The sequence below is a fragment of the Lynx canadensis genome, chromosome B1 (genome assembly GCF_007474595.2).
Source record: "Lynx canadensis isolate LIC74 chromosome B1, mLynCan4.pri.v2, whole genome shotgun sequence".
NCBI classification, from domain to species: Eukaryota; Metazoa; Chordata; class Mammalia; order Carnivora; family Felidae; genus Lynx; species Lynx canadensis.
This window is the reverse complement of record NC_044306.2, coordinates 9,980,369-10,005,496: the sequence shown is the minus strand read 5'-3', so window position 1 is coordinate 10,005,496 and position 25,128 is coordinate 9,980,369.

Below are 25,128 nucleotides of genomic sequence, written 5' to 3'. Positions count from 1 at the left end.
GTTGGTATTCAATTATTCATAGTAGTTTCCTTTAATACATTTTATTGCTTTAACATCAGCAGTGGTGTTCCCTTTTCATTCCCAGTTTTATAGTATATTATCTCTCTTCTCTCTCTCTCTCTCTCTCTCTCTCTCTCTCTCTCTCTCTCTATTTTTATGTCTAGGTCTTTCTGGCTAATGGTCTGTCAATATTCTTAATCTTTTCAGAGACAAGTTTTGTTTTTTCAGATTTTCTATTATTTATGTGATATTTATTTTATTTATTTCCACTGTAATCTTCATTATTCCCTTATTTCTGCTAGTTATAGGTTTGGTATACTGTTCCTTAAGGTTAATAGTTTAGGTTTGTGATTTGAGGCCTTTCTCCATTTTTAATAAAGGTAGAGAGCTATAAATTTCCCTCTGAGCACTTCTTTAGGTGTATCCCACAATCTTTGGTATATTGTACCTTTCTTTACATCTCAAGGCATTTTCTACTTTTTCAGTGATTTCCTCCTCAATTTTTTTAATGTGTTGTGTAATTTCCATATATTCACACATTTCTCATTTCCTTCTCTTATTGAATTATAATTTTATTCTACTGCACTTGTAAATATTTATTTGTATTATGCCAACTTTATATATTTATTGGGACTTGTTTTATAATGTAACATACAGTCCATAGTAGGGAATGTGCCATATGCACTTGAGAAGAATGTATATTTTGCATTGGTTTTTTAGAGTGTTCTGTAGGTGTCTGTTATGTATAATTGTTTTATACTGTTTTCAAATTCTTTATTTACTTGTTGGTGTTTTGCCTAGTTGTTCTAACCATTATTGAGTGAGATATTGACCTCTCAAATTTTATTTTCATTTAATATATACACATATGAATATTTTCATTATGTGTGTGTGTATGTATGTATATATACATATACACTTTCCCTCACTTTTGGATTCACATGTATTTGGGCCTTATACGTCTATACATTTTATGTATTCTTGCTAGATTGACAGTATATTATTAAATTTCCCACTTTATCTCTAATGACTTTTTTTTTTTTAATTTTTTTTTCAACGTTTATTTATTTTTGGGACAGAGAGAGACAGAGCATGAACGGGGGAGGGGCAGAGAGAGAGGGAGACACAGAATCGGAAACAGGCTCCAGGCTCTGAGCCATCAGCCCAGAGCCTGACGCGGGGCTCGAACTCACGGACCGGAGATCATGACCTGGCTGAAGTCGGACGCTTAACCGACTGCGCCACCCAGGCGCCCCTCTAATGACTTTTTTTTTGTTTGTTTTCACATGTATATTTTCAGAAGTTAGTGTAAATATTCTTTTTTCATTGTAGGGGTTTGCATTGTACTAATATTTTTTCCCTTTCTTTAACTTTCAGCATGTTTGTATCTTTTATTTTTTTATTTCTTTTTTTAATTTTTTAATGTTTATTTACTTTTGAGAGAGAGACAGACAGAGGGAGTGAGCAGGGGTGGGGCAGAGAGAGAAGGAGACAGAGAATCTGAAGCAGGCTCCACGGTGTCAGTGCAGAGCCCGCTGCAGGGCTCAAACTCACTAATGGTGAGATCATGACCTGAACTGAAATCAGACACTTACCCACTGAGCTACTCAGGCACCCAGCATGGTTGTATCTTTTAATCCAAGGTGATAGGAGTATGGACACCATATAGATTAAATGTTTTTAATGTTTATTTATTTTGAGAGAGACAGAGGGAGAGGGAGAGGGAGAGGGAGAGGGAGAGGGAGAGAGAGAATGTGAGTAGGGGAGAGTCAAAGAGAGATGGAGAGAAAGAATCCCAAGCAGGCTCCATGCTCAGCATGGAGCTCAACACAAAACTCAATCTCAGGATAAGGAGATCCTGACCTGAGCCGAAATCAAGAGTGGGAAGCACCCAGGTGCCCCAGTTTAGAAAATTTTTGTATCTAGTTGAGAATCTCCATCTTTGATTAGATTTCTAAGTCTTTCACATTTAATGCAATTATTGAAAAGCATGGATTTATGCCTGCTATTTTTCTTTTTCTTCTTTTTTATAAACTGTTTTTTATCCTTTTCATTTCTCCTTTACTTCTTTACTGCTATCTTTTTATTAAGTGGATATATTCCAGTGTAAAATTTAATTTTATTTAATAGATGTTAATTATATATTTGAAATATTTTCTTAATGGTTGCTCTAGGGATTGCTACATACACCTTAAATCATTCAGATGTACTTCATACTTACCTAATTTTGGTATAATAGAGAAATTTTCTTCCTATAGAGTTCCATTCCATTCCTCTATCTCTTGTGGTATCATTGGTGTGAATATTACCTCTGCTTATGTTAAACACAATAGTACATTGTTGTAATTATCACTCTATATAATCTTACATTTTTTGAAGAAGTGAGATAAAAAATAAGATAAAGTATTTATACATAATTGTTATATTAATTGTATATGCCATTCTGTCTATAGATTCAAGTTCCCATCTGTTATCATGTCCTCATTCTAATAAAATTTTATTCCCACCCATTTTTTTGTGCTGTGATTACAAAATATAATACATATGTATATGTTTTAAGACAAGTAATACAATTATATACCTATTGTTTTATGGAATTGGTTTATAAATCTGTTAACCAATAGGAGAAAGATGCAATCATACTGTATTTTATATTTATGTATATTATACATAGTGCACTATCAGTGCTATTTGGTTTTTAATGTAGATTCCAATTAGTTTCTCGTATCTCTTGCCTCCAGCCTGAAGAACTTCCTTTAATATTCATTGTTAAGTCATGTCCACCAGAAACTAATTTCCTCAGTTTTCATTTATCTCTGAAAAACTTTGTTTTACTGTAATTGTGTGAGATAATTTTGAATGATAAAATATTATAAGGCATTTTTGTTTTTGTTTTTGTTTTTGTAGTTTTAATCTGAACACTGAGATGCTGTCCCCCTGCATTCTGGCTTCCACTGTTTCTGATCAGGTGTCATCCGTTGCTTACATTGATGTTCTCTTAAGAGTCATTCTTCTGCTTTGAAGATTTACTCTTTCCTTCGACTTTCATCCCTTTACTAAAATGAATGTTGATCTCTTTATATATATATCCTACTTGGAGTTTGTTGCATTCTTGAATATGTAAACTCCTATTTTCCCTCAGGTATGTGGAAATGTTAACAAATTATTTTTTTGAATATATATATTTTTTCTGTCCTTTCTCTCTTGTCATCCATGTTCTGTTCCACATAAAGTCAGGTTCCTCAGGCAGTATTGTGGAGGTCTTTATCCACATGACTTGCCTCACTCTCTGGAAAGAAACTCTCTGTTATTGTATAGCAGCTGATGGCGGAGACAGAATTCCACTTTTTCTGGAATGATGCCCTCCTCTTTGAGAAAGTACGGGGTGGTATGGTCTTACTTCATATTCATAGTTTGTCCTCCTGGCATGGAACCATCTTTCTATGAGGAGCTAAGGTAAGGGAAAGAAGGGCCAACTATTTTCAGCTTGCCTCACTTGGGGCACAGCTTCTGTTTTATGAGTAGAAATTGGGGAAATAAAGCCTTACCTTCTAGTCCTGCTCACCCAGAATAGAACTTTTGCATCATGGTTCTGGGGGAGATAAGAAACATTTGTGGCCTGCTTCTGCCAGGATGAAACTGTACCTGTAGCCCTAGACCTGGGTCTAGGGGTACAAAGAGCCCCTGTATTCTTGGCTTTATCTGCCCTGAGTAGGGTGCCTAGAGTACTTTCTAGAAGATGGAACCAGATAGGAAGAGAACCATATCATGGCTAAAATGATACAGATGCCTGCCGTTCTTATGCAAATATATAGATTCTCTTTGATGAATCATTGTCCACTTAACTCTATGCCTTTTGACAATTTCCAATGACTTTAAGTGATTTTTTTAAAAATAATTTTTCTATTGCTATATCTTTTTTTGTGTGAAAATAGATTGACTATATATACTCCTCCCTCTGCAATCTTAGAATTTTGAACTTTCTAATATAAATGAAATCATATGATAATTACCCTTTTCCCAGGCATTTTTTGCTCAACATTATGTTTTGAACATTCATTTGTATCGTTGAGTGTAAGTATAGTAGATTATTATCATTGGTGCATTGTAGAAAATCGTGTGAATAGGTCACAATTATATATCTATTGGACTTCAAAGTCATTTGTGTCATTTCTAGTTTGGGACCACAATAGATAACTCTGCTATAAGCATTTTTCTCTGTCTTTTAGTCAATATATATGTACATATTTCTCTTGAACACATACCTAGGAGAGGTATTTTTAGTCATCTGATAGACACATGTTTTACTTATTAGAAACTGCCAACCTCTTTTGTAAAATGATTTTACTAATGTACATGTCTGCCACCAGTATACAAAAGACCCAAGGGTCCACAATCTATTCAATACTTGGTATTGTCTGTCACTTTCATATCGGTTGGTATGAAGTTGTATCTCATTGTGGTTTGATTTAGTATTTTCTTTTGGCTAATGAGATTGAGTACCTTTTCTTATGTTTATTGATCATTCTAGTGTCTCCTTATGTTACATGTGTGGTGAATTCTTTTGCATTATTATTTTTATTACTATTATTATTATCATCAATTTGTCAGGCAAATTGTCATTCTAAATTGAAATTAACCAATATTATCAGTTAATGTTGTAGTAATGATAATACTGATATTAAATATATCATCATGTCACACACACACACACACACACAATTTCATGTTTGGTCTTTGAACCATAGATACATATTTCAAATTTAGATTACCTGAAAACTTACTTTATATTCACAGAAAAGTGATTTTACTTTCCACTGAGTTTATATGCCATTTGATATTGACCCATAATTCTATTTCTCCAGTTTTGACTGCTCTTCTAAGTAGAATTTAACTTCTGGGACACCTTGTGGCTCAGTTGGTTGAGCGTCTGACTTCGGTTGGGTTCAGGATCTCACATTTCATGGGTTCGAGCCCCAAATTGGGATCTGTGCTGACAGTGGGGAGCCTGGAGCCTGCTTCAAATTCTGTGTCTCCCTCTCTCTCTGCCCCTCCCTCCATCCCCCCCCTCAAAAATGAATAAACATTTAAGAAAATTTAAATCGATTTTAACTTCTTTATCTTTAATTGGATGCCTAATAGGCATCTTTAACTCATGGCAAAACAAGAATTAATGTTGCTTTCATCTACAAGTCTACCCCTACCAAGCGTTCCTCATGACCACATGTGAGGATTACTATTCAGTTAATTATTCAAACCAAAACCCAGATGTCATTCTTAATTTCTCTGTGATCCATTAAAAATCTCTCCTATGTTTACTTTCAAAATTAATCTTAAATTGGATGATGCCTTACGCACTTTACCAATGCAATCCTGATTTAAACTGTTTTTTACTTCCCTGGACTTCAGAATCATTTCTTCGTTATTCCCAAACCCACCATTGTGCCTCCTCTAGTCCATTCCCACAGAGAAGCCAGAATGTATAAACCCTCGGGGCGTATATAGCACTGTAAGTGTTAGAGCCCTGATAAGCTGGGTTTGCAGGACAAGAAGTGGGGAATATTACCTGGAAGGTAAGAAGGGCAGGAAAATGCAGCTTGTTAAAGATGCTGTCCTTTTACATTAGAATAAAATTTTAAATCTCTGCAGTGTCCTATTATGCCTTTCATTATCTTACTCTTATCAAAAACTCGTCTCTTGGGGCGCCTGGGTGGCGCAGTCGGTTAAGCGTCCGACTTCAGCCAGGTCACGATCTCGCGGTCCGTGAGTTCGAGCCCCGCGTCAGGCTCTGGGCTGATGGCTCAGAGCCTGGAGCCTGTTTCCGATTCTGTGTCTCCCTCTCTCTCTGCCCCTCCCCCGTTCATGCTCTGTCTCTCTCTGTCCCAAAAATAAATAAACGTTGAAAAAAAAAAAAATTAAAAAAAAAAAAAAAAAACTCGTCTCTCAGGGGCGCCTGGGTGGCGCAGTCGGTTAAGCGTCCGACTTCAGCCAGGTCATGATCTCCGGTCCGTGAGTTCGAGCCCCGCGCCAGGCTCTGGGCTGATGGCTCGGAGCCTGGAGCCTGTTTCCGATTCTGTGTCTCCCTCTCTCTCTGCCCCTCCCCCGTTCATGCTCTGTCTCTCTCTGTCCCAAAAATAAATAAATAAACATTGAAAAAAAAATTAAAAAAAAAAAAACAAACTCGTCTCTCTCTTAGAACCATGAGTACTCAAAGGCAGAGAACTTTGGCTGTCTTGATTGCAGCTATATGAATGAGACATTCAATGTCTGAGCATGTGTCTTGGCTGACCCAATGACTGAATAACATTGGTGGCCCCACTTACTATCAGTTATTATCTATTTATTATGCATTTAGGTAACTATTCAATCTTTGACTATTTATTGGTAAAATCTTATTATATATACATATATATATACGTGTATATATATATATATATATATAGGTAAAATCTTATATATATACATATATATGTATACATATATATATGTATATATATAATATGTTTTTTGTTTTTGTTTTTGTTGTTTTTTTACTAGAATAGAGCCTTAAACAGTGCAGGTTTAAACTGTGCATGTTCACTTATACACAGATTTTTTTCAGTGAATACAGATAATACAGTCTTCAATGGTATTTTCTCTTTCTTATAATTTTCTTAATAACATTTTATTTTCTCCAGTGTATTTATTATACATATACAGTATATAATGCATAAGACTTACAAAAAAGTTGTTAATTGACTGTATATGTTATTGGTAAGGCTTCCAGTCAACAATAGGCTATTAGTAGTTAAGTTTGGGGGCAGTCAAAAGTTATATGTAGATTTCTGACTATTCAGGGAATCAGTGTCCCTAACCTCTAATTGTTCAAGGGTCAACTAATCTCAAGGCCATTAAGAGGTAACATAATAAAGTCAGTCTCATTAACTTATAAGTTTTAATTAGGATGTCTCTTTTCTTGTTATTGATTTTTCAGAGTTCTTTGTATATTATGGATATAGATTACTTATCAGATATGTCAAAAATATATCACCTTTTTCAAAATCAACTGATTAGGAGTATTTCTGGGAACTGAATTATGTTCTATTGTGTTTGTTAATCTATTTCTGGGCTCTCTATTCTATATCTTCTCTCACTCTCACTCCTGTCTCTCTCTCTCTCTCTCTCTCTCTCACTCTCTCTCTCTCGCAGTACTACCTTGTCTTTTTTAATATAGATTTATAGTAAATCTTAAATTCAGGTAGTGTCAGTTCTCCAGCTTTGTTCTTCTTTTTAATATTGTCTGGTTATTCTTTGTTCTGCCTTCAAAACTTCAGAATCGGTTTATCAATATCCAAAGTAACTTTTGCCTGGTATTGCATTGAATTCACACATCAATTTGGGAAGAACGGAATCTTAAAAACAATATTGAGCCTTTCTATCCATGAACATGAATTATCTCTCTACTGAGGTCTTTGAAAAAGTTTCTTTGGGGCATCTGGGTGGCTCAGTTGGCTAATTGTGTGACTCTTGATTTCGGCTCAGGTCATGATCTTAAGGGTCGTGAGATCAAGCCCCACATCATGCTCTGTGCTGACAGTGTGGAGCCTGCTTGGTATTCTCTCTCTCTCTCTCTCTCTCTCTCTCTCTCTCTCTGTCTCTGCCCATCTTCTGCTCTTTCTCTCTCTCAAAATAGATAAACATTAAAAAAATTTCTTTTATCAGAGTTTTGTTGCTTTCCTCAGATAGATCATTCACATATTTTTTAAAATTATACCTAAGATGATTTGTTTTTTTATTTTTTTATTTTTTTTTTGTTTTCCGCCAGCTTGTTTATCTTGTTTTGTGTTGTTTTGTTTGGTGCTAATGAAATGGTGTGTGTTTTCAATTTCAAATTCCAGTGTTTTACTGCTGGGATGTAGGAAAGCAATGCTTTTTGTATGAATCTGGTATTCTTAAAACTTGCTATATTGCTTATTAGTTCTATGATATTTGTTGTATGCTTTTGACTCTGGGATTTTCTACATAGATAATAATGTGACAAAGACAGTTTTATTTTTTTCTTTTCCAATCCATATACTGTGTGTTTTTTCTTATTGCATTAGAAAGGAATTCCAATATGATGTTGAATAAGATTAGTAAGAGTAGACATTGTTGCATTGTTTTTCTTAGTAAGAAAGCATCCTTTAACATTTTTTCCTTAGGAGGAAAATGTTTAGTTGCTTACCACTAAGTGTAATGTTAGTTGCAGGATTTTTTTAAATGTTCTTTATCAAATTATGGAAGTATTGCTGTGTACCTAGCTTGTTGGGAGTTTTTATCATGAGTGAATATTAAGTTTTCTTAAATACTTTTCTGCATTTATGGACATGATTATATGATTTTTCTTCTTTGTTCAGTATGATGGATTACATTAATTAATTTTCAAAAGTTAAATTAGCCTTGCATATCTGGAATTAATTCCACGTGGTCATGATGTACAATTATTTTTACATATTTTAGGATTTAATTTGCTGATGTTTTATTGAGGACTTCTTCATATATATTCATAGGAAGTATAAATCTGTATTTTTTCTTCTTATAGTTGTTTGATTTGCCATTAAGGTAATATTGGCCTCATAGTTAGGAAGTGTTTCCTCTGCTTATATTTTCTGGAAGAGACTGTAGAGGATCAATACCTTTACTTCCTTAAGTATTTGGTAGAACTCACCAGTGAAACATTCTGGGTCTGGTGCTTTCTGTTATGGAAAGTTAACTATTGCTTCAATTCCTTTAGTAGATACAGACCTATTCAGATTATCTGTTTCTCTTTGTGTGAGTTTTGGTAGATTAACCTTTCCATTTCATCTAAGCTATCCAATATATGGTCATTGAGTTGTTCGTAATATTTCTTTACTATCCATTTAAAATTCAAGAAATCGGTAGTGATGACTTCTCTTTCATTTCGTATATTAAAAGTTTATGTCATCCTTATTTCCTTTTGTTTTGTTTGTTTTGTTTCTGGGTTAAACTGGCTGGGTATTTAGAAAAAATATTCATTTTTTTTAAAGAACCAACTTTCGGTTTCATTGATTTTATTTTTGGTATCTTATTTCCAATTATATTGATCTCTGCTCTAGTTTTTGCTCTTTTTTTCTGCTTATCTATATTTATTTTTCTCTTCTTATTTTAGTTTCCCAAGTTAGGAGTTTCTAGTACTGAATTTAGATCTTTTTTTTTCTTGTCTAATATTTGCATTTAATGCTATAAATCTTCATTTAACCACTGCTCAGCACATCTCACAAACTTTGGTAAGCTGTAAATCCATTAGATTAGAAGTCTACTAAGAACTTGATACTCTGTTAGTTATTTCTTGCTTCATAACAAATCACTCAAAACTTAGCAGTTTAATGTTTTATCTTGTTATTTTTTATTTATTTTTTAATTTTTGAGACACGGAGAGACAGAGCATGAGCAGGGGAGGGTCAGAGAGACAGGGAGACACAGAATCAGAAGCAGGCTCCAGGCTCTGAGCTGTCAGCACAGAGCCCCACGCGGGGCTTGAACTCACGGACTGTGAGATCATGACCTGAGCCGAAGTCGGACACTTAACCGACTGAGCCACCCAGGCACCTCCAAAACTTAGCACTTTAAATAATTAAGTTTAATTATCATGCAGCTTCTTAGGGTTGGGAATCTGAGAGCAGCTCAGTTAGATGACTCTTTTTCAGGATCTCTTAAAATATTTCATTCTAGCTGTCAGTCTAGGATGTAGTCATCTCAAGGTTCAACTGGGCCTGGAGAGTCCTCTTCCAAGTTTACTCATTTGTTTTTTTGATAGGCTTTGGTTCCTTAATGGATGTTGGTCTAAGGCCTCAGTTCCTTGCTATGTGGACATCTCCATAATAATGTTCACAAAATGACAGGCTGTTTTCTTCCTAACAAGTTATTTAACAGAGTCCATGAGCTAAGGAGATAGCACCCAAGATAGAAATATCAGTCTCTTAGAACTTAATCTCAGAAGTGGCATATCATTATGTTTGCCATATGTCATCAGTTACAGAGACCAATCCTGGTATAATATAGAAGGATGTAATTCCAACGATGTAGTCATTACTGTGGGTTGCCTTGCAGTGCAAGGGCCGAAGGAGTAGAGTAGATTCTGGGGCAGAATCCTACGGAGGCTCAGCACTGTCAGTGCAGAGTCCAATGTGGGGCTTGATCTCATGACCTGTGAGATCATGACCTGAACCAAAATCAAGAGTGAGATACTTAACTGACTGAGCTACCTAGGTGCCCCTAAAGCTTTTTAAATTTTAATTCCGTGAACTTAACATACAGTGTTACATTACTTCAGGTGTACTCCCAAGGTATGGTATTAACATGTGGTTGGAAGATAATTAGTTCATGAGGTTGGAACCTGTATGAATGGCATTTGTGCTCTTATAAAAGAGTCCTTAGAGAGCTCTCTTGCTTTCTTTCTGCCATGTGAGGACACAATAAGAATTCCACCATCTACAACCTGAAAGAGGGTTCTCAGCAGAACCTGACCAAAGTAGCCCCTTGATCGCAGACTTCTAGCCACCGGACGATGTTTGTTTGTTATCCATATAGTCTATTTTAAAATATTTTATAGGAATGCAGAAGAGGGGACACCTGACAGCCTGGGGCCTGCTTGGGATTCTGACTCTCTCTGCCTCTCCTCCACTTGTACTCACTCTCTCTCTCTCTCTCTCTCTCTCTCTCTCTCAAAATAAATAAATAAACTTAAAAAAATAATGCAGGAGAGGAATCCACTGATCCTCTGTAACTAGTGCCAATTATTATTGTGTGAGGTAAAAAGTTGGTTAGGATTCTGAGTAAGAGACTGTTCAGCATCTGTTGGCAGAAGGGGAATTGAGGCCTTGTCTGTTATGGGTAGAAGACCCATAGTGTATGATGCAGGAGTTTTATTGGGATTACTGGGTGGCGGTATAAATTTAGTTCCCTGCACAGCCCTGTCAAGTAAAAAGTAAACACAGTATAATTAAGTTAGGGGCACATGGTGATGTAACTAGAAAGCATAAAAGTAAAAAATATGGTTTAAAGTGGGAGTTCATGAGTACAAGTTATAATGGTTTTCACATCAGCCATACGTGAATGTATTGCTAGAATAAATGTGATGTCTGAATGGGATATGATGGGAATGGGTGTGTGTGAAAATCTCTCTTATTTTATTTGGGCATTCTTGGTAGCCTTTAGAATTAAAGAAAAGCATTTTTATGCTTATTTTAAAATTATATGAAAAAATTATATGAGATACCTAGAGGTCAAAATTTTTGCCTTAAATTTAAAACGTGTCAAATGCAATTATATTACTATCCACAAACCCCCTTTTCGGTGGGCTGTGAGAAAATATGGCCTGCAAGAAAGTCTTACGAATCGTACAGCTTAGCTAGAGTCTACAGAGGGTCAAGACATGCACACCTCCAAAAGCATCCGCTATGTTCACTAACAGTATTCGCAATTCAAGCTGAGCAACAAGATAGAGGAGATTGGTATTCTGTGATTGACTGAGCTAACACTTTGTGTGTGTGTGTGTGTGTGTGTGTGTGTGTGTGTCTTGCAAGAAAATCAAAGTCAGTTTGAATTCATATGTTATGGACTCCAATACTTGTTTACTGTTCAGGGATATGTAAGTTTTCTTGCTCATGTCCACACGCTGGTGTGATGAGACTTAGCTTCAATTCCATGGAATTATACAGTTATTATGTATTGCTGATATCTCAACCTACTATGAAGCTAAAACTGACTTTCAAATACTAATCGTGCAACCATAAGGGAGTGGCTGTTGACCTACAGGACAGGTCCCAGAATGAATGTTAAAATGATGAAAAATAAGAAGCCAGAGCCATTAGAGAGCCTTTGAACAGGCGAAGGTACGTGATTGTCTCAGCCAGCTGAGATCAAAACAAGGGGCATTAGATTTGAGTGGGTTGCTTGATTTATGGAGACATAACCTGTCACACCTGGAGACTTTAGTAGCAGCCCCCGTAACAATGTTGTGAGGGGGAAATGGTGTATTTCTGTGGTGTTGTGGACAATGCAGGCTCTCGGAGAGCTTCAAAAAGCTATCACCTGGCCGATTCTTTTGGGATCACAGTACTGTAATGTTCAGATGACACTGGAATTGTCAACAGCATGTACAGACAGGAGCCTTGGGTAAAAGTCCATGACTGCCAACCAGTGGTGACTATAAGGATTTTGCTTTAGCAAATTACCTGAGTTTGCCTCTGGGTATACTCCCTTTTGAGAGGCAATTGCTAGCCTATAATTGAACTTCAATTGAAATCCTTTCTGTCGCAGAAGGACAAAAAGACATGAAAAGCTCATCACGTTATGGGTTATGTTGTAACAGCATTCTAAAAGGAAGAGAAATTCCTCCTCCAAATAGAAATGGCATATTCGATAACACGTGTCAGGGCATCGCTAGAAGTACCCGTCATAGTTGGACAGGATGCTGCTGTGCCTTTGAGCCCTACACTAGATTCCCCCTGATTACTTAGCTGATTCAAAGTGGAATAAACAAGTTTCTGTTATTTCCTAGAAAGTGGTAAACAAATGTCATGGTTTCTAGATATTAGCTCAAGGGTGGAGGGCTGAATTTCAAACTGTAAGTCAGAGGTATTGCAACCGTATGGCAGGTGTGCACTGACCGAAGAAGGGAAAGATTTGAGTGGGCAGGACAAACAGTAGGACAGTAGCCGTCACTACACTACCAGATGTCAAAAAGGCCAAACCCTGCAAACACCACCCTCCATTGTTTGTACCTGGATGTCCAGAATTGGTCTGGGCAGACTTAAGAAGTACGACATTTAGAGTAATCTATGTTTGTGATGCATCTTGATGCAGCCGGATGAACATTTGCGATAACTCTAACATCGCTCTGTCTTTTGGTTTCCATTTAACAGGCTTTATTTATTACAGATGGGACATTTTTAGGTAATAAGTGGGAACTATTGCCTTCTAAATACACACAAAGGAGTTTGTTCAACAGAGATATGGGCCATGTGTAACTTTAAAACTGATGAATGATCTTTTAAGAAAGATCTACAAGTATTACAGTTGTAAGTATCTCCTTCTTTCACACCTTGGTTTAGTGTTACTTGTCCTCATACTGGCAGATCATGTTCTGTGGATGGAAGGCAATAGTTAAGGCAGTGTATGTGGTCAACTGGAACCAGTACCATTGGTCAAGTAAGTTGGAGCCCCGTGACTCCTTCCGGTTATCCAGCTCTCTGATTGCTGCACCTGCCGTCTTCAGCAGTCCCCAGCTTCAGGCTGCATCGAATCTATTCCTGAAGCATATGAACTCTTACAGATAAGTGTCTCCATAAGTGAAGGCACTGTATAGAAACTTGTTTATTTTTTTAATTGGAGTGAAATTAATAAAACATAAAGTTAACTATTTAAAAGTAAACTCTTCAGTGACATTCAATACATTTATAATGTTGTGCACCCACCACCTCTATTTAGTTGAAAAGCATTTTTAACACCTCACAAGGAAACTCCAACATATCATTAAGCCAGCATTCCCCAAACCCTCCTGCCATTCTCAGCCCCTGGCAAGCACCAATCTGCTTTCTGTCTCTATTGGTTCACTTCTTCTGGATATTTCATATAACTGGAATCATGCAATGTGTAACCTTTTGCGTCTGGCTTCTTTTACTTACCGTCATGTTTTTGAGGTTCATTTCCTATCTCATCCTGCATTGCATTTGGTGATTGGGAAGAAAACACTGAATTCGTGTCCTCAGGAGTTTGCAATTTGATACCTGGAGACAGTCAAGAATGACAAGTACAACCTATAAAAAATTACATTTATAATATGATAGAAGGTGATGATTGATAGGTAGGAAAAAATGCAAGAGCAGATAAGAGGTATTTTGAGATTTGGAGTGGTTGGTTGCAGTAGGGATGATTGTAGTAATAGTTAACTGGCCAAGTCAGGACTTAAAGAATGTAGAATTATATCAAAAAAGAGAAAGAGGTGATGCCATTGTTAAAGTAAAGGGTGGTTTGGCGGGTGGGCCTTCCATGCAGAATAATTTAAGTCGAGGAAATGCTCTGGTGTGGAAGTGTGCCTAGTGAAATAGCAAAGAGGCTAGTGTGGGTGTGTTTCAGGGAGCGGGTGACAGTGGTACACGTTGAGACTAACAGTGGGGGGGTGGCACAGATCATATGCACAGGGGCCATGCGTACCATTGTGAGGGGCCTTGTTTCTTTTTCACTCTGGTTGAAATGAGGACTCATGGGGGGATTTTGATGTGATCAAACGTAGCTTTTAATTATGTAACTGCTCTATTAAAGATAGAGTGGGGTGATGGGGTGGCTGGGTGGCTCAGTTGGTTAAGCGTCCGACTTCGGCTCAGGTCATGATCTCACAGTCCGTGAGTTTGAGCCCCACGTCAGGCTCTGTGTTGACAGCTCAGAGCCTGGAGCCTGCTTCAGGTTCTGTGTCTCTGGCTCTCTCTGCCTCTCCCCTGCTCACGATCTGTCTCTCTCTCAAAAATAAGTAAACATTAAAAAATCTAAAAAGATAGATTGGTGTGATATGGTAGATTTAAAAATCTGTATAAGAGATGATGATACTCTGACCTGGAGGTAGCATGTATTTTCAAGGGGAGTTCATACAATTTTCTGATGAGTTTTATGAAATAGGAAAAGAATGAAAACTGGGTCTGTCTTTTTTGGGTGGAGCAACTGAGAAATGCAATTTATGAGGAGCATTTGGCTATCCAGTCAGTGGAGATAACATTTGGGATGAGTGCTCTGGTCTCTTGGAAGGCTTGTAGTGGGAAAACTTAGATTTTGCTCTAAACTATGAAAAATGAAAAGCAGGAAACTTAGGTCGGGGATGTGATACTGAGATTGATCGAGCTTATGATACATTAACCAGGATACACAAGGAAAATGCCTACTGTGGATGTCCAAGGTCCCAGCACAGGACACAGAGGAGATGTGGGATCTTGTGGATTTCCAGTTCAGTTTTCTTCCTCAAAGAGTTGCATGAGGGGAGAGCTTTGAGGGAATAGGGGAACAAAATCCCAGGCAGGCATAGGCCTCTTTGTCCTGGAACAGGAATTGGTGAATTAATGCCCATGGGAAAAAGTCAGCATCTCTTATGTTGTTGTAATAAAGTTTTATTATAATACAGTCATGGATTTGTTTACACTTTGTCTTGGGCCGTTTGGTGCAGTAATGGCAGAGTTGAATAGGTTGCAGCAGAGACCATATGCTGTGCAAAGCCTAAAATATTTACTATATTGCCTTTTGCAGAAAACTTTTGCTGACTACTGCCTTTGACTATGTTTGAGGGATAAAAAATAATCAGTTCATCCTCCTGACTAGATGCTGTAGTGTACTTAGTGTAAATGCTTCTATTTTCATGTTTTTCTCCTTTATATTTAGACTTATTGTCTCATGAGCCCTTGCTGAACAAATCCAAGATAGAACTGAAGTTTATGTCAGAAACCAGGGCCAATAAAACCTGTACAAATAGTCTTTGTAACCAAGCTCATAAATTGTGAGGCTCTGTTAATAATAAACTAATAATAGTTTGTTGCAAGAAATAATCCGCGTGAATACATGTCATCCAGGCTCAAGGATGGATTTGATAAGGTTCCCAAACAAAAACTATGTTTTAAATATAGTTAGTACAAATATAAAGTAATACTTTTTGGTGATTTGTTTCACTTCCCTTTATTTCCAGACACGAAGAAGAAATTTAAATATGAGATCTACCTGGTCAGTTCATGTCTGTGATAGCAATGTTTAAACAGATGGAAGAATGATATATTAGAGTCATCTATAACAATTCCTTTATTACTCTTAGCAGCTCAGGCAATATCTCATATAGAAAAATGTGAGCTTCCTAAAAAAATATTCCAGACCTCACTCAGAACACAGGTGGGCACCCTGAAAACATATTAAAGTCTCAAATACATCGTGGGAAATGTTAGTCAAAGGCAAAGAAGAATTCTTATTACTGTATTCTAGAATTTTTAATGTCTGTACACAGAAGATATTGGCCACCTGTTTTTCATCTCCGTGGAGAGAAGAGCAGTAGAAGTAGGCTTAACTAATAGCAATAAAGTTAACAGTAAGGAGATTCTACTAACAGCAAGAGAGAAAACATTACAGGGTGTATTAAGAAATCTTCTCTGGAGGATCCTTTAGACATGGATGCATTCTCGTTTGTCTGGAATGGTGAGCAGGTGGCCCAGGAGAAAGAGAGATGAGTAGATGTATTTTCCTGTCCTTAAAGTTCTGTAGGTGACTTTAAAATTCACAATATATTTTTCAACACTTGCAACATATGGGAGCTAATTCATATAAGGCATTTCATAAATCACCAATTTTAGTTGAGTATCAAAAGCTACATTCTGCTCTTGTGCAGTGACTGGGAAATTGAAAATATTTTAAAGACACATTAGCAGATGGCTCCAAAAATTAATTTTCTATGTTTTCAATGAAAGAAGTAAAAAAATAAAAAAGGGAATCGTTACTGAAGCTAGCTTTCGTGTTCTCAATCACGTGAGAAAGTGGGATCAAATGTTTTTAGGTCCCATTTCAAATTTTAAAAATATTTCAAAGTAAGATAAAACATGTAAGTAATTTCCAACATGATATATACATATTTTGGGGAAAATATGAAAACATTTGATTACCTGTGGAGTAGGATTTTATACCTAAATAGACTATTTGGGTGAGCTGTTTAAATAGGGCCCCAACTGGAACAAAATTAAATATGCAGTCAAAGTAGAAGTTAAAGGAAACACTTTCAAAAATACATGGCATAAATTCAAAATAAGGAGGAAAAGTTTTAAAAAAAGGGCAAAGAAATATTTGGGATTATTAACCCTATTTTTAATGTGTTTCTGTCAGAGAGGTTTTACACTTGAACTGGGTAAACAAGTTTGGCCTTAAGTAGTAACATCAGATTTTTTATTTTGGTTTTAACACAGAAAAGACTTATGATTTGTGGAAGATATCTGTTCTGAGCATCTAAGGTTTCAGGGTTTTACTGTACATGTTTAAGTAGTTAATAAATACAAAGCACTTAGGATAGTTTTGATCGTATGGAAAACATTCAGTAAACATGGGCTGTGCAGAGGATGAGTAGAAACCATACTAATAATAGTTGGTGTGGTCATAATACCAGCAGTAGGTATTGTACTGTATCATTTTATAATATAATAATATTGAGATATGTGGTTTTATTATATGGAATAAGTTACCACTTTTTAAGCTATATAATATAATGAAATGGTACATCAAACATAAAATAGCATATATAAGGACCGGTAGAACAGCACTCAATGATGAATGAAATAGGAATCACACATGACTATATGATAGACAATGTTAGCAAGAGGACTTTCCAGGATTTGACAACATCTGTTATGACTAATACAGTTCCTTTTTTAAAAAAGTGTTTATTTGTTTTTGAGAGAGACAAGGAGAGAGTAAGCATGTGCACATGCATGGGGGAGGTTCAGAGAGACAGAGGAGGAGAGAGAGAATCCCAAGAAGCACAGAGCCGGATGGAGGGCTCCAACTCACAAACTGTGAGATCATAACTTGAGCCGAAATCAAGAGTTGGACTCAAACGACTGGGCCATCCAGGCCCCACTAATACAAATCTTAAAGAATATCGTTCTAACTATTCTTTCAATTCATCCACAAAGGCTAAAATAAAATAAAGCAGGGGCTTCTTGGTGGTTCAGTCAGTTAAGCGTACAATTTTGGCTCAGGTCATGATCTCATGGTTTGTGAGTTCAAGCCCCATATGGGGTTCTGTGCTGACAGCTCAGGGCCTGGAGCCTGTTTCAGATTCTGTGTCTCCCTCTCTCTCTGCCCCTCCCCTGCTTGTGTTCTCTCTCTCTCTCTCTCTCTCTCTCTCTCTCTCAAAAATAAATAAATAAATAAATAAAATGCTAAAAAAAAATGAAAGTTAAAAAAAAGAAAACAAAAGATCACTGAAAATAATTTTTTAAAAATTAAGATATTATCCAGAACATACATTGAAAAAAGCATGAGCAAATAAAATCTGTACATATTTTGAAAAAGCACATAGATGGAAACATCTATATCTAACTAAATAAAAAAGGTTTATAAAAAGGTTTATATAAAAAGGTTTTATGTAAGTGAACAGTCCAGCTAATAATAGCCACCTTGTGGGTGATAGAACCAAAATTTGACCCAAGGACTTATAAGTTCATAATGGATACGATTAATTACTCAACTACAATATATAGACTCCTACCTACAAGTCCAGAAGAGAGGTCTTGCATAAATAATTTTTAAATGTTATCAATATCAGGACAATAGAACACTGTATTTACAAGAAGATAAAACAAATTATTATATTTATGTTAACTGTAATTGTCTTGCCTTGTACGTGCCTTTATTTTATGTTACATTAGTCTCTTTTCATAAAGCAGAAAAATTATTTAGATATAAAAGCTGTGTTGATTCTTCACAAAACTGAGGCCCAAACAAAATCGTGTTGCTAGATTACTCGTGAAGAGAGTACGACTTTGGAACACCATCTGTCACCATGACAGGGTCGTCACGGTTGTCTTCAAAATAATGTCATGTAAATTTGCCACAGATAGCTAAATTTGCAATAGCGATAGATAGAGATTATCGGAGGAATGGTCTTTGTGGCTTCTGGTATCAGACTCAGATGCCTGTGTGTCTTAATCCATTTTTAACCCCTGGGAAGTGTTCAGTATACCCTCCACTGTAATACCCACAGCAGCGATTTATTAAGTGTAGAACAAGCAGATTCAACAAATGCTGTGACTTGATTCTAGATTATTTTTAGATTGTTTCTTCCCTTTTTCCCCCCTCAAGAATATCACTGAATTAATGACTCGCCCAGTAGGTCATTATGATTTCAATTTGCAACTATGATTCCACTTGCACTACAGAAATCTACATAACATTTTCCTTACTATATTGTGAGAGTTTCTCCAGATGATTTAAATGTCCACAGCTGAACACTGGGCATTTTTCTAGTCTATAGTATCAGACGTTCTACTTTGTTTGTGGTTTAGTGTCTATCCAGTTTTCTTATTCCATCCAATTTCTCAAATCGGCTTTCATTTCATTCCAAGCTATTTGAGGATGTTGATAATAATTATGATTTAGTTGACAACAGCCCAGAAGCCTATTTTTAATATTTTATTTAAAAAGTTTTTACTTAAATATGCATGAACAGAAGGGCACACTACCTATCATGCCCACAGACGCCCGCTGTACTCTACGAGCACAATTTCATCAAAAGTTCTATTCAGGCTGGTACCGTGATGAGAGTATTTATTATAAACAAAACAAAACAAAACAACTATAATTTCAGGGGCACCTGGGTGGCTCAGTCGGTTAAGCGTCTGACTTCAGCTCAGGTCATGATCTCGAGGTTCATGAGTTCAAGCCCCACATCGGGGTCTGTGCTGCCAGCTCGGAGCGTGGAGCCTGCTTCGGATTCTTGTCTCCCTCTCTCTGCCCCTCTCCCACTCACATTCTGTCTCTGTTTCTCTCTCAGAAATAAACGTTTAAAGATTTTTAAAGAATAAGAATGCGGAAAAAAATTCTCACTTGTATCATGACCTTAAGATAATTTTCTTCTTGACAATATTCTAGGATCTAAATATGACTGTCTCATGCATGCAGATTGCATGTTGCCATTTGGAAACCAAAGAGGCAAGCGTCTGTCTGAAATAAGTGTTTGATCTATGGGGCGCCTGGGTGGCGCAGTCGGTTAAGCGTCCGACTTCAGCCAGGTCACGATCTCGCGGTCTGTGAGTTCGAGCCCCGCGTCGGGCTCTGGGCTGATGGCTCAGAGCCTGGAGCCTGTTTCTGATTCTGTGTCTCCCTCTCTCTCTGCCCCTCGCCCGTTCATGCTCTGTCTCTCTCTGTCCCAAAAATAAATAAACGTTGAAATAAGTGTTTGATCTATACATATTTTGAAACAGCACATAGATGGAAACATCTATATTTAAGCTGGTAAATTGGGAACACAGTGCCGTTACATCGCCATCAGATTCATCCACTCATTACAATATAACAATTAAAATAAACAACTTTGTCCCGTGTATCTTACTATATATATGTTGTTGAGTCTATAGATCTGGGTACGTGGGATGTTAAAACCCTCCAGTGACATGCGGATATTTTATCATTCTCTGGATTACTGCCCGACACCTGTGAGCAGCGGGTTGGGACCCTGTCACTGTAAGACACGCAGATGTTGGTGGAAGTCCCTCAGCCCACAAAGCTGTGAAGGCAACAGGAGCTAGATGGATAATGCATCTTGCCCTGCCTGCAGCAAGGCCTCTGGCCATTTTAGACCTGGCACCAATGGGTTTCTGGGGGAGTGACATTCCTATGCCCTTGGGCAAAAACACATCATCCGGTCTGAGGAATGTGAAGTCTGAATGCTTTAAACGCGAAATCTAAGATCTTTTTAAAAAGTAGGGATTCGAATTTTTCTTCTTCTCCAAACTATTAATATGAAAACTGAGACAACTTTCCTTTAATCTGTATTTCATGTAGCAACATGAAAGCCATTTTAATCTTGGCTTTATTAATTCTCTAGATATAAACATCTGATGCAAAAGTGAACTTTCTAAAGGCTTAATACAGTGTACATTACTCAATTCTTCCTTTTCCTTCACATTGACTCCTACGTATAATAGCCAGGAAAAAAAAAAAAAAATCAGTGAACTACTACATCCCTGGCTTCTCACACTGAGCATCCTCACTTCAGACTTGCCCTGGACATGCTGTGATGCAATAGGAATGTATACAGGTGTTTTCCTTAACCTTCACGACACTCATTCATGTATCCGTTCTGTCTTGAATACTCCCAGGAAATTTTGCTTATGAAATACAGTTACTCTCTTTTATAGAAAAGGAACTACAAATGGATAAATATAGCTCAACCTCTTAATATGTAATTGGTAAGATATTTTAAAGGAAAATTAAACAAAAGTCATTATTGGTAATTTTCTATTCGTTTGCAGAAGGAATACAAAAGATGCTGAGTATTCAATTCTGGCCAGAAATAAGCATTCTCATTTATTATTGGTGGGAGTATAATTTATCAAAACCTTTTTAGAGACAATTTAGGAATAACAATCAAAACTACAAAATGTATTACACTCCAGCAATTCTACCTCAAGAGAATAATTGCACTAGCTCATGTATATTGTTCATTTAGGCCTTACTTGTAATAATAAAAAAATTGAAAAACTTTAAATGGTCATGTTTAGGGGATTGGATAAAATAATTTATGCTACTCCCTTGCAATAAACTATTAAGTATATATTAAAAACAAAGACATGCTGTCTGTATACTCAGCTCAGAGAAATCACCCAGAAAATTACTGAGTATTACTATGTTATAATCATGATTATTATGTATTTTGCACATGCACACTTTAGTCCAAAATTATATCCCCAGATATGCACAGCAAATGGAGTGAGTTGGAGGTAGGAAGCTTTCCCTTACAACTTTTTTTATTTTTTTCTATTTTTGAATTAAAGTAGTAAGTATCAGTGTTCTCATGTTGAAATATGTACATCTTAGGGGCACCTGGGTGGCTAACTCGGTTAAACCTTGGATTCTTGATTTTGGCTCAGGTCATGATCACATGATCTTGAGACTGAGTCCTGCGTCAGGCTCCTTGCTGGGGAAGGAACCTGCTTAAGATTCTCTCTCTTCCACTCCCTGTGCCCCACCTCTGGGTGCATATGCTACTCTATTTCTCAAATAAATAAATTAATATATAATATATATATATATATATATATATATATATATATATTTAAACAGTATATATACTGTTTTATATATATATATATATTTTTTTTAAACCGTAACAAGGATATGTCAGAGTATAACATTTAGATAATTTGAAGACTCTCAATCTTGAGAAAACTCAAGATGCTAAATATGTAGATTTTTAGTTAACCATGACACTGCCCATGTATTTAACTTAAGTATGATTTACTGATAAAAAGAAACATTATGAGCCAGGTTCCAAAATGGAAACTTTCTTACATTATCTGTTTCATTCCCCAATCAAGCTGAGGCTCAACTGCTTTAAAAGGAAGGAAGGAAGGAAGGAAGGAAGGAAGGAAGGAAGGAAGGAAGGAAGGAAGGAAGGAAGGAAAGGAAAGGAAAGGAAAGGAAGGAAGAAAATGGAAACATGGTCACATGATTTAGCTAGATTTGAATCTTGACTTTCTGAAACCAAGGTCAATTTCTTCTTACCACAACTTAATCTTAAACATGTATCTCTAAGAATATGAGGAAGAGAATATTACTTTGTATTTTAATTTTACAATCTTGTGCAAGAGTTAATGGAAATAAGGCAGTAATAGTTGCTGGTGCTTTATAAACATATTCTTATATTATTGTTCTCTCTATATGGCCCAGAGAAGTAAGGTCAACTAGGATCTAAGGGCCCATAAAATGGCCAAAATGCAAGTTTGGAATAAAGGTACTATATCTGCTGGAGGTTCTCAAGCCCGAGATTTTTTAAAAATAATTTTGAATATGTTTGATTTATGTAGGCACTTACAGCCCATTTATAAGTGAATTGAGTATGTATTAAAGCTCAAGTCTGGGAGGATTTATGTCTTGTTTTCCTTTCTATTTATGTAAAGGCAATGGGACAGCTTAGGCCACAAACATTTTTGCCTGTCAGAACTAGGAATTAATTACTATTTTTGTTGCTAATTGTTTCTTTCTGAAATGTAATATGACAATTGTTCATAAACATTTTGGCCAAATGAAATACAAATACATTTCTTAAATTACAGTGTTCTGGTTTAAGCAGTAAGGCTAAGGCTTTTATTTGACAGAGTGTTTTTTATGCACATAATAATTGCCTAAAGTTTGTAGATACACCCAAGCATTCCTAAAAGACTTTGTATCTCATTATATTGTGTTAAAAATATTATTTTACTGAGATATATTTCATTTTGTAAACATCTCAAAATTACATGATGACTATCCAAAGATTTAAGGAGTTTTAAGACTCTTGAAGTAATATTTTTCAAGAAACCTATAGTATTCCAATTTTTTCTGATCTGTATATCTTTTGTAAACATAGACATTTCTTTCATTTCATAGGAAGCATTTCTTTCTTGCCTGAAAAATCCCTTTCATTATCTAGTTTCATAATAAAGTCAATCTTAGTATCCTAGTTAACTATATTTGAAATTTTAGGCCTGTAACATATTTCATCTTATTAAAAAAAACCTAGAGCCATCCTGAAAGGATCTTCAGTATGTTTGTTAAGCACTATATATATATACATATATATGTGTGTATATGTATATATATATAATATATGTATACAGCAATAAATATAAAAAAGAAGTACTTTGTATTCTACATTATCTGTATTAATGGAAGATAAACCTAGATAATTATAAGAATAAAAAAAACATTTTGAAGTTTTTCCTCAAGGGAGAAAAACAAAACAAAACAAAAAACAAAACCCTTGCGTGCCCTCACTATGATTTGTGACCCTAAAAGCTGTATTTTCACAGAAGCAGAATCAAAATACTGAATGATGAGAAGGTTTTATTGACAGATTCTATACTAGGCAGACACCAAAAGATTTATAGAAACATAAGGCTTAAGTTCTCTAGTTATTTTTTTTTCTACTGGTATAAATCAATGTCAAATGTGGAAATATTTGTTAAAAGTATTATTCCTTTTGAAGTATGCATTTAATTGATATCACTTAAGATCTTTTCTGCTTCATTTATTGAAATAAAATCAATTCTAAAACTGCATGACCTGCTTAAAAATTAAAAACAAACAACAACAACAACAACAACAAAACACACTATTGAACATTTGCACTGGGAATGCATTGTGCTTAGACCCAAGGGATAAACAAAGTAGCATGTGACATTTTCTCAGATATCTAGAAGTTTAAAAGCTAAATGGGAAAGAGTACATTTTAAAAAGGATATTGTGCATTAATGGAGGGAGAGACCTTTGTGAAAATTCTAGTCAGCAGTTGGATATGAGTGTCTGGTGCTCAGGTAATAATCAACACTCTGAAAGGTATTAATGTTAAAATAAAATGTGGAACCTTGTGGGTGGAAAAACGTTTCTAGGGGAAAAAATATATTCTGAAGAGCAGAATATAGAATATCGGAGCGTACCAATTCTTATACATTAAGTAGTTGGCAAGAAACCTATCACATAGTTGATAAAGGATTATAAACACAAGAAAAAGAGAAATTAAGAACAAAAATAAAAATAAAGAGAGAAGAGAGTGTCTTAATAGCCATGCAAAAAGGAGTAGTCAACAATGTCAAATTCTGAGGAAAGATCAGGTAAAATTAATAAGAGCAGGTTAGTTATAAATATTCCTATAGGCTCTCTGGTATAAAATTATCCCACTGTTATTTTGGGTAGCTTTACCATAGAAGGAAAAAAAATTGGGGGGTGGGGAAGATATAGAAGAATTTGAAATAAAAGGAGTAACTTTTACAAATGGTATAAATATGTGACAATTTAAATCATTAAGAAATGGCATGATTTTAAAATATGGAAGCAAGAAGTTCATTATGTCCACTTAATAAGGATCTAAGAAATATCAAACTATATCCATATCTGAAGAAACGCACTCATTACATATGACTCAGTTGATCTAGCAGATATTTTCTTGTAGGAGATATTTCTGATTTTGAAGATTTCAGCCTACTTTTTCCTTGTAAACATTGATTGCTGCACAGAATGTGGAAGACAGAACATAAAACTGACACACCCACATAGAGCAGGTACTGCACAAAGCTGGCACCTAAAAGAGCTAAAATAAATGACAAGAGTAAATGAAAAAATACTGGGAACAACAAGGGAAATTTTCTGTCTTGAATTTGGCACTGGATGGAGGAGAATATATTTACCCTGAGAATTTGTAACCATAAGTTAGTCCTCAGGAAATTTTTGTTGCAAATTCATATGACTAGCATGGCCCATTAAACCTCAGTAAAACATTCAGTATCATACTTTTCCAGGTTGGGAATATTCCTGTGGATAAATGCAATTGTACTCTTTTCCTCAAAGATATAATTAGGGAAAGACGATACCATGATT